At 37.3% G+C, this 11249-nt stretch overlaps 1 protein-coding gene across 4 annotated transcripts in view; it reads left to right on the top strand.

Moving 5' to 3' along the window:
* Positions 1-11249, top strand: part of UBTD2 (ubiquitin domain containing 2) — a 60003-nt gene that overhangs the window by 14170 nt on the left and 34584 nt on the right. Inside the window, exon 1 of one of the 4 annotated variants that reach the window (XM_029942858.1) lies at positions 1932-1946. The exons of the other annotated variants lie outside the window; for them this stretch is intronic. The gene's annotated coding sequence lies outside the window, so the exon portion shown is untranslated. Of the gene's footprint in view, positions 1-1931; positions 1947-11249 lie in introns of those variants that run through there. 4 annotated transcript variants of the gene reach the window in all.

Here is an 11249-nt window from a genome sequence, read left to right on the forward strand (position 1 = left end):
TCTCTCTCTCTCTCTCTCTCTCTCTCTCTCTCTCTCTCTCTCTCTCTCTCTGCCCCTCCCCCCCTCAAAATAAATAAACAAACATTTTTTTTTAAAAAACTTTGGAAGTTCAGACAGGAAATGCTAATGGAAATGGGGTTGATAAATGTGTCCTTGTGTTTGAAAGATTTGACTGTGCTTATGAAGAACCAGAATCAGATGATGCTGAGAAGAATCTAGGAGGTGAGGTCTGATGTCTGTCACATTTGTTAGTCAGACTTTGCTTATAAAAAGTGGACTATTTTGAGATAAAACATAAAAGGAATGTCAGTGAAAGAAAGATCTTTGCATGTAGTGAGGGAAGCTTGGCTTTGGCTTTTCTTTCTTTTCAAGGCCTTCATTGACCTTTTTACTTGGTATGTAAATATTTGCTGTGAAGTGCTTTTTTATAGGTTCTTAAAAATAGCATGTCCCTCATGGGTTTTTTTTTTTATATTTCTTTTAGAAATTATTTGTTTACTTGTTTATATCCTGTTGTGCCTTACAATATTATAAACTCTGTGAAGTCAAGGGCCTTGTCTGAATTAATGAATGGATTGTTATGACTTTTATCACTTGGAGAATGAAAAGTTTACTACTTGGCTTTAATTGTTTAATTTGGTTTTTGGGTAAAATTATGTTATTACTAGTTCCTTAGTTGTATGAAAGCCCATTGTCTTTAGAGACTCCTCACCATAATTAATTAACTCTGGGATAGATGGATATTTGCCCATTTGAAGAAAGGAGGCAGTGATCTAATTGGCTTGTTAAAGTCTCCCTGCTTATTTTGTGTTTATTTTTGTTATTTTCTCCTGTCATCCTTAACAAACCTAGTGATGATTTGAATTGCTTTGCATATGAAAAGAAAGTTAATTATATTTATAGCCCACCCAGCCCAGTGGATAGAATAGTTAGGCTGCCCTTGAGCTGAATTTGTGCTTACATTGAATGCAGCACAAATCCAGTTTTCGAATACAGCCTATATAGTATTCTATTTACAGGGAGTAATGAAGACACCCTTTGTGAATTTTCTGAATTTAGGGGTTTTTGTTTATTCAATCTGTGGGTTTTTTCCAGCAGACATTTTAGAGGATGGTAGAGGAGGGTAAAATTTGAAGTATTTTACTAAAGACAAATTTCATTTTGGGGGTCTAACCCACACTCCTCCATATAAAAAGTATAAGGAGCTTTGTGTTTGTGGGGGAAATTAATTATTCAAGTACAATATTATAACATGTAACTCTGTAACGCATGCCTTGTGTTATGAGATATTTAGTAATGCAAATATATTTCACACTTTTCATCCTGTTTTTGCATATCACAATCTCCCTTCCTGGCTGTTATTTGCACAGCAGACACATTTAGTATACCTGTGTGACAAGCCCCACATACATACTGTTTCAGTAGGGCGGAGCACAGTGGCTTGTAAGTAACATATACATAAGAGATACTTTTGAATGAGAGCTTGAAGTAATTCAAAGTAATGGCTTTTCAGTCATTTAAGGTTCACAAGTATAATTAACAAATGGGTGAGAAGAGCCACGATTGCAATACATAATCTTTTTCTTTGTTGTAATTTTTGGTTTAAAAATAAATCTTCACATTTTCTTGATTCTTACGAAGACCCTTTAAGGAAAGATGATGTTCATATCATCAGTTCACAGGGGAGGAATCTGAGTCCCAGAGAAATTTTGAATAAGGAATAAAACGAGTATCCCAAACAGCAAGCTCCATCTTCTGTTTTCTAACTCAGTCTCCTCTACAGATGGTGAGGGGTTTGGGTGGCCTTTTCTTTCCTTGCAGCAGAAGCATGTTTTTCCTTTGCGGCAGTAAACATAGTTGAGTTGAAGTTAATGGAATGTGTCTCTTCCGGACTCTTATGTTCACTCTTGTATCCAAAATGGAGATGACAGCAGTAAAAATATGAGGTGGGTAATTAATTGTCTTAGATCTTAATCAATAAATTATATTGCTTTTCACAAGATAGAAAGTTGGAACGAAGATCTTAATTATCTAAAACTGGTCAAATAGAAAAAAGTGTTAATCTTGTTCATCTTTTGTGCCCTTTTACTTGGTCATCTTTTGCACTTTTACTTCTGCCTCCTAACCTAGACTGAATGTTTTCATCTTAAAATTCAGTGTATTTTTTAAAAAATTTTTAATTTTTATTTATTTTTGAGAGAGAGAGAGCGTGAGCAGGGGCTGGTCAGAGAGAGAGGGAGATAGAGAATCTGAAGACAGACTCCAGGCTTTGAGCTAGCCATCAGCACAGAGCCCGCCATGGGGCTCGAACTCCCAAACCATGAGATTATGACCTGAGCCGAAGTCGGACGCTTAACTGACTGAACCACCCAGGTGCCCCAAAACTCAGTGTATTCAAACATGACTTGAACTTGAACTTAGCAGTTGACCTGTGGGAGGGGGAAGCTTCCTTGAGTTTCTGAAACTACAAGAAAAGAAGGATTTGTTTAATCTGAAGAAAGCTTAATAAAGTCTTTCTAGGCCTGTGCTCTGAAATCACCCTTAGTATAGAAGGATTAGAAAGTCTGTCTCTGATCATAAAGTGGTGATCACTCCAAGGGGTGAGTTGAAGGAGGTTACATTAAAGTTCTTTCTAGTTGGTATATCTAGCAGTAAAGGATGGGGATTGGAACCCAGGAGTGAATAAGTGTTTATACTTAAAATGTCAGCATATGAACACTTGAACCACCTTCTAGTTTTATGGCTGATAAAAGGAGCAGAGACCATCCCTGTCCTGAGTGTGTCTTGCTCTGGAGGAGGAGAGGGAAACTCTGTTGGTTTCCTTACAGTTTCATTATGGTCGCTGGTGCATTTTCTGGCAGTCCTCAATACATTTCTGCCTTGAACTTTAGTTACCGTGAAAATAAGGATTTTAACTTGGACGACTAAAAGGCTTTTGGAACTTTAGTCATCGTTGTATTACCAAAAATTAACACATGGGACCTATTGAACACACCATTCTGCGAATTTGGCTTTTGCTTCTCTGAGTTTGTTATGGTTGTGATGATTGCATCCTGTTGTAGGTACCTGTGTCTTCTTCCTAAATGACTCAGAGTAGTTTATATGTCCTTTAAAGTCTCATAATTTTGAAGTGAAAAATTGATATATGTGCTACTACATATATGAGTAGGACATAATGAAAAGGAATTTGAGAAACAGTAAAATGAAACCCAGTACTTCTGGAATGAACATTGACTAAGACACGTCAGCTGTAACAAGAGCTTAGAGAACGGGGAGAGTCGCTTATCCAGTACTGAATGCAATGTGATGCCCTTGGAGGCAGGAAGGAGAGTGTCTTTTTGCATTGGGTCCATCATGGGGTAGAAAATAGGTTCTTGGTTTGTATTTTTGTTTTCTGTATACCAACACTAAATAATACTGACTAAAAATTATAATGTAACTGCATAGGCTGCATAGGGCAAACAAATGACTGAAAAACATTTAACTTTTCTGGAACAGTTGGTCCTTAAGCATTTTAAGAAGGGAATAATAAACAGGTACAGAACTACATTTAAATGGTAGGGGGAGGTTTTTCAGTTTGGAATAAGGATGAATACTAAAAGCCTAAATACTAGAAGTGTGAGACGTTCTGCACTTATTTATTTAAAAAATACTTCTTAAGTGTTTATTCATTTTTGATAGACACAGAGTGTGAGGGGAGAGGAGCAGAGAGACACACACACACACACACACACACACACAATCTGAAGCAGGCTCTAGGCTCTGAGCTGTCAGCACAGAACCTGATGCAGGGCCTGAACTCACGGACCATGAGATCATGACCTGAGCTGTCAGATGCTCAACTGACTGAGTCACCCAGGTGCCCCAGAGCGCCACCATTTATTAAAGAGGGAGGAAAAAGAAGTCTTCAGATGAAATATCGAGGGAAATTAAAGAAAATTAAGATACAGAATAAAATTTAGTTTCCATTGAAAAATAGTTCTGATTTAATAATAGGTAGTATAAAACACATTGGCAAGTTATTTTCGTACTGAAGTCTTGAGGGAAAATGCTATACAATTTTAATGGGTCAGAAAGTATTGACTAATGATGTCTTTGCGTTTACTCCTGATACGGTCTAAAAGCTACTCATAACATTACTACACTAAATCAAACCTGGATCACTTTGCCTTCTAGGTAAGAAAGGAGAGTAATTGAAACTTTTGCACACATGCGGGTACACATATTCACGTGTGAAATATGTATATGTATGTACAATCTCTTTTTTAGTATATTCTTAGATATAGGCTCACGTTTTATAGGAGAACTTGTTTAAGACTAATTTTTTCTTATGTATATATTTATAGCCATTTAAAAAACTTTTTAAGAACTCTTTATGGGGCACATGGGTGACTCAGTCAGTTAAGTGGCTGACTTTGGCTTAGGTTGTGATCTCACAGTTTGTGAATTCAAGCCCCGCATCAAACTCTATGCTGGCAGCTCAGAGCCTGGAGCCTGCTTTGGTTCTGTGTCTCCCTCTCTCTTTGCCCCTCCCGCGCTCATGCTCTCTGTGTGTCTGTCTGTCTCTTTCTCTCTCTTAAAAAATAAACATGAGGGGCGCCTGGGTGGCTCAGTTGGTTAAGCGGCCAACTTCAGCTCAGGTTATGATCTCATGGTTTGTTGATTCGAGCCCCACATAAGGCTCTGAGCTGATAGCTTGGAGCCTGGAGCCTGCTTCAGATTCTGTATCTACCTCTCTCTCTGCCCCTCCCCTACTCATACTCTGTTTCTCTGTCTCATAATAAATAAACATTAAAAAAATTTAAGAAATAAGCATAAAAAATAAATGCACTCTTTGTTAAAAAAATTTTTTTAAGTCAAAAAGCATATTTAAAAAGCTTAGGTGGCTGAGTCAGTTAAGCATCCGACTTCAGCTCAGGTCATATTGTGGATTGTAAGTTTGAGCCCCGCATCACTCTCCACTGACAGTGAAGAGCCTGCTTGGGATTCTCTCTCACTCTCTTCCTCTCTCCCTCTCTCCCTCTTCCTTTCCCTCCCCCTCCCTCCCTCTCTCTCTGCTTCTCCCCTGCATGCGTACTCTCAAAATAAATAAACTTCAAAAAAGCTTATTTAAGAAAAGGTAAATCACATTTATCCTAATACCTAACATAAATATTTTGGTGTCCATTCTTTCATGCTCAAGTTATGTGCTGTATGTATAAAAGAGAGGGAGAGTGAGAGCAAAAATCAGGTCATAATGTTCAGAGAAATGCAAAGTGCTTCTTAAAGTTATTCCAGCTATGCTTCTAGAGCAGTTATGACTTCTAGAGCTTGGCATTACTGATGTTCTGGGATATAACAGAAATGTCGTTGTTAGCTTTTCATTTTGGGAAGGTTTATCAGTATTTTTTCTAAAATAGACCTGGCTGTCTGTTTTGTAGAGTCACCACAGTGATGTGAGGGATGTGCATCCCAGGACTTAATCTGAGAAAATGCAGTGTAAACTAGAACAAAAGGAATACCCTGCTATAATCGGGCAAGTTACCCAATGTGTTTGTGTGGGCAGTTTGTGAAAATACAGTATTTCCTAGGACGTTACATCCTTGTGAACAGTGCAGTTCAATAAGCTAAAAGTAAAGCTTGGAATTTTGTAATGGACATAGCGATAGATGGAATTTAAAATAATTAAGTGACATTCAAAATCTGTCTTGTTCCATGACTGACCTCAGTGCGATACAGTTTCTAGTAGTTTTTCTGTTCCTTTGATTGTTTGCATGAACTATCACTTTCTTATAACTTGGTGGAGAGAGAGAGAATTGATGATTGAGTTCTAGTTCTGCTTTACTGATTTTGTGGTAAAATCTTGGACAAGCCAAAATGTTCTGGGGTTCTGTTGAAGGTGCTCTTTGATTCTTACCAGTTCTTAAAACTAAGTGGGCTTTGATTGTACTTAGAAACTAAAAGATTTGGCAAATGACTATAGTTCAAGTGAAGTGCATTTGCTCACATTTTTGCCCAACAGTTTCTCAAGCAAAGGAAACTTTTCAGATTGAAAATGGAGACTCCCCTGAATAAAGAGTCCGATGGGTCACTGGTTGGGACAGTCACCAACGTGCTTTTGGTAATTGATGTGTGCTGTCTGGGAAATTGTGTATAGTTTGGGCACTTACAATCCATGCCAACTTGCTATGCCATCCTAAGCTCTGCTTTACACCTTTAACCTTATGGAGTCCTGCCACCTTATGGATGGATTATCATTTGGGTTCACTTTGGGAGGGCAGGTGAAGGTCTAGGACCGTGTTGAACATTAATCCAGGAACTCTTAAAGCCATGAGGTAGTACAGTCCTAATGGCTTAACAATATGAACCCTGGAGTCAGTCAGTCTGGGTTTGAGTCCCAGCCGTGCCATTAGTTTTGTGATATTTGGGAGATTTTTTATTTTTATTAATTTAACAGACATTTAGGTATTTTTTTTATATATGCTAGGCAATGTTCTAATTGTGTGTGAAAGAAATACTACCTCATTAAATCTTTGTGAACTATCCAGTTAAACTTACTTTATTTTTGCCATCTCCCTTATCCTCCTCCCTGCCTAGGTATTTTACCTTTCAAGTTTGCTTTCTCATTTTAAGATGGATATTATACTGGAATTGAGAACATTCAGTAGGATGGTATATGGATAGCACTCTACACAGTGGCTGGGCCATGGTCATCATTCTCTGTTGACTTACTGTTTCCGAGAAAAGCAACATGGTGTGGCAAACTGCTACCTTCTTTACCCGTGATGCAACAATCAGAATGATAGGGGTCATTCCCTGCAGAGTCTTCTAAATGCATACGGGGAGCATTCCTGCAAATTCCTGAAGAATTTGAGTTGGTCAAGGGAAGTCTCCAAGAGTCTCACTCCATCCAGACACAGTTAGCACCTTTACAGTGCCCTGCGGCTTTGGCGCCCAGTGAGATCTAGGTTAATACAATGGTTGCTCTCCTCAATCCAAATTTGTATCTAAGGGAATTATCAGAGTCACAGATCTTTTTTGTTTGTTTTACTTTATTTTAAAATAATGTTGAAAAAATGTTAGGAAGAACTGTATACCCTTCATCCAGATTTCCCTAAATGTTACATTTTGTCACATCTGCCTTATAAAATTCCTTCTTCGTATATACATGCTTGTGTGTAAGTACCTTTGTTTTCATTAACCATCTGATTAAGTTGGAGACAGGAAATCTTTTTACCCCAAAATAGTTTAGTATGTATTTTTCTTCAAGAGCAAGGACATTTTCTTATAGAACCACAATATAATGATCAAAATCAGGACATTAATATTGATGTAATGCTAATATTTGCTCTGTGGACTTTATTCAGTTTCACCATTGTCTTTCTTAGTATTCAAAGAAAATCACCCAGGATCATGCATTGTGTTTGGTTGCCATATCTTTTTAGTCTACTTTAATGTGGAGTGGTTTTGGAGACTTTATCTTTCATGACGTTGGTATTTTGAAGTATACAGACCAGTTATGTGCGTTTCAAATGTACAGGCAGAGTGTTCCATTCATTTGAATTTTCCTGATGTTTCCTCATGCTTGGATACCTCATGATTAGGTAGTCCAGGTAAGAATCCCACAGAGATTGTGTCCTTTCTAGTGCATGATGTCAGGAGTCACATAAAATCTGTTTTTCCATTATGGGTAATATCAATTTTGATCACTTCTGATGCTAGCCATGTTTCTTCACTGTAAAGTTAACTTTTTCCCATGTGCAAATAATAATCTGGTGGGGGGGGGAGTATCTAGTAGGAAGAATGAATATATGTGAATATTTTGTTTTTTAACAGGTACTAGTTTTAGCATCCATTTATAATTCTTGCCTCAAATAATTACAGTGGTTGCCAAATGGTGATTTTCTTTCTAATTTCATCACTTCTTTTAATTATTAAATTTAATGGAAGAAAGAGCCCTCTTGTCTCCTCCATTCATTTACTTACTGTATTAGTACAGACTCGTGGTTTTCTATTTTATTTCATGAGGCATAATCTGTTACTATTATTTATTTTGATGCTTCACTTGTACCATATTGGCCAGTAGGAGCTCTTCCAAGCTGGCCTCTGTTCTTTTTATTTGTTGAGCACTTCTTTGTTTTCTTGCATAACAAGATGTTTCAGGCTCATCTTGTATTTTTACCTGTCACAGTCCTGGAATCAGCCAGGGATCCCTGGTTCCTTTTAGTGAAATGATAATCTGGAAGCCAGGGTGTAGATTCCAAGTGTGTTTGGTACTATTGGAGTGTCATTGCTTCTAGATTCTCTCAGTGAAAAGAGTTATGATAGATAATAAATATGTAGATATATAGATACAGATACAGATATATCCCTAAACACAAACAATATATATGTGTAACACACATTTTTATCTTTTTATGTATTAAAAACAGTGAGTTCATAATGATATCTAGCATTCCCCTGCCTATATTCACAATTGTGTCTCTTAACAGTGAAAAAATTTGGCTCTCACTTTCTATATATTTATTTGTTTACTCAGTCTTAAAACACATATGTTGTAGTTTTGGAATTGCTAATTCATTTTATTGTGAAAAGCAAAACTACCACTGGGATGGTTTACAGTTTTTTAAGTCTGTAGCTTATGGGGTAAAATTACTAACAAAAGGAGTGCCTGGGTGTCTCAATCAGTTAAGCTAAGTGTCCAGCTCTTGATTTTGGCTCTAGTCATGATCTCACTGTTTGTGGGATCCAGCCCTGCATAGGGTTCCTGTTTAGGACTTCCTCCTTCACTCTGCCCCTCCCCAACTCACACTTGTGAGTTTGCGCTCTCTCTCACACTCTTGCAAAATAAATTTTAAAATAAAATTGCTAACAATTACTGTCCTCTGAAATTTAGGTTAGGTACACAGTTGGTTTTTTTTTTTAAGTTTATTTATTTGTTTTGAGGGGGGGGAGAGAGACAGAATATGAATGAATGAATGAATGAACGGATCCCAAGCAGGTTCTATCTACACTGTCAGCACAGAGCCTGATACAGGGCTTGAACTCACAAAGTGTGAGATCATGACTGGAGCTGAAATCACGCTTAACTGTTTGAAGTACGTAAGTGCTCCAGGTGCCTCAGGTACACATGCTTTAACATAGTTATGTTAATCTTTGAAATACAGCTAGATTCATTTGTTTCTGTTTGTGTTCCAGTTTTAGTTTGTCCCTTCATTGTTGATTTTATTTGTTTATTTGAGTATGTGTAGTGTTAACATACTTTTAAAAGTTAGACTAGACAAAAAGATACCCATTTCTACTACTTACCCATCTTCCCATTATTTCCTTTCTGTTTCCATCCACCTTCTGTAAGTAACCAGTATCATTGGTTTCTAGTTCACTCTTCTGTTTCTTTTCATATAAATGAGCTGATACGTATCTGTCTTCTTTCTTCCTTTTCTTCCTCTTCGGTTTTTCTTTCACTTTCTCATTTTCCTTTTTCTTTTTTCATTATAGGACTTCTTTTGAACAGTGAAAATTTGGTTTCCCAGTAGTAAGTTTCTTAGCTCTTACCTTGTCATTTTCTTGATCTTAGAAGGTAAGCAGCATTTCTTCATTATCATGTTTTCAGTGGGTTTTTTTTCATGATTTTTTTTTACCATTTTGCAGAGGTGCCCTTCTGTACCTAGCTTTATGGGTGTTTTTATCATGAAAGAGTATTTGGTTTTTTAACAGGTCCTTTTTTTGCTTTCATAGAGATGCTCGTGTGTTTTTTCTTCATTCCATTTGCTGTATTAATTACATTTATTTTCTTTATGTTGAACCAGTCTTGTATTATGGGGACAAAGTCCACTTAGTCATGGTATATAATCATTTTAATATGCTGTTGGAGTCAAGTTTGCTAATATGCTGAGGATTTTTGCATTTATCTTCTTAAGGGATCTTGGTCTGTAATTTTTTTTTGTAGTGTCTTTGGCTTTGGTTAGGGTAATGCTGGTCTCATAGAATGAGTTAGAAAGTGTCCTGTACTCTTCTATTTGAAAGGAATTGGTGTTAATTCTTTAAATGTTTGGTAGAATCAACAGGGAAGTCATCTGATCCTGGGCTTTTCTTTGATGGGAAGTTTTTGATCATTGATTCGATCTCTTATTATAGATCTGTTCTTGTTCTCTCTCTCTCTATTACTTATTTAGTATGTGTGCAAGCAGGGGAGGGGCAAAGAGAGAGGGAGAGAGAATCTTAAGCAGGCTCCAAGCTCAGCACAGAGCTCGAGGTGGGGCTTGATCTCATGACTCTAAGATCGTGACCTGACCTGAAATCGAATCAGACACTTAACCAACTGAGCCACCCAGGTGGCCCTCCTTTTTTTTTTTTTTTTTTAAAGATTTGTAATGTGGGGCTCGAACTCCCATCCCTGGAGATCAAGAATCACAGACACCTGACTGAACTAGCCAGGTGCCTTTCTTTCTTCTAAGTCAGTTTTGATCATTTATTTCTGAAAACTTGTTCATTTCATCTAGGTCATTTAGTTTGCTGGTGTACAACTAACTGTTCATAGTATTCTAGTATTATAATCTTTTTTATTCCTGTAAGTTTAGTAATAATATCTGTACTTTTGTTTGTGATTTCAGTTTTTTTTTTGTCTTCTCTCTTTTATTCTTAGTCAAGCTACAAATTTGACACTTTTGTTGATGTTTTCAAAGGACTAATTATTGGCTTTGTTGAATCTCTCTGTTGTTTCTCTGTTCTGTATTTTATTTACCTCTGCTCTAATCTTTATTATTACCTTGCTTCTGCTACCTTTGGGTTTACACCTTAGTTCCTTAAGGTGTGTAGATAGGTTATTGATTGAGAGCTTGCTTTCTTTTTTTTAAAATAGTTTATTATCAAATTGGTTTCCATACAACACCCAGTGCTCTTCCCCATAAGTGCCCTCCACCATCACCACCACCTCTTTTCCCCCTTCCCCTTCAACTCTCAGTTCATTTTCAGTATTCGATAGTCTCTCAAGTTTTGCATCCCTCTCTCTCCCCAACTCTCTTTCCCTCTTCCCCTCCCCCTGGTCCTCCATTAGGTTTCTCCTGTTTTCCTGTTAGAATGCAAACATATGGTATCTATCCTTCTCTGCCTGACTTATTTCGCTTAGCATGACACCCTCAAGGTCCATCCACTTTGCTACAAATGGCCATATTTCATTCTTTCTCATTGCCATGTAGTGTGTATATACCGTTGTGTATATATACCACATCTTCTTGATCCACTCATTAGGTGATGGACATTTAGGCTTT

Source organism: Suricata suricatta, chromosome 6 (genome assembly GCF_006229205.1).
Source record: "Suricata suricatta isolate VVHF042 chromosome 6, meerkat_22Aug2017_6uvM2_HiC, whole genome shotgun sequence".
NCBI lineage: Eukaryota > Metazoa > Chordata > Mammalia > Carnivora > Herpestidae > Suricata > Suricata suricatta.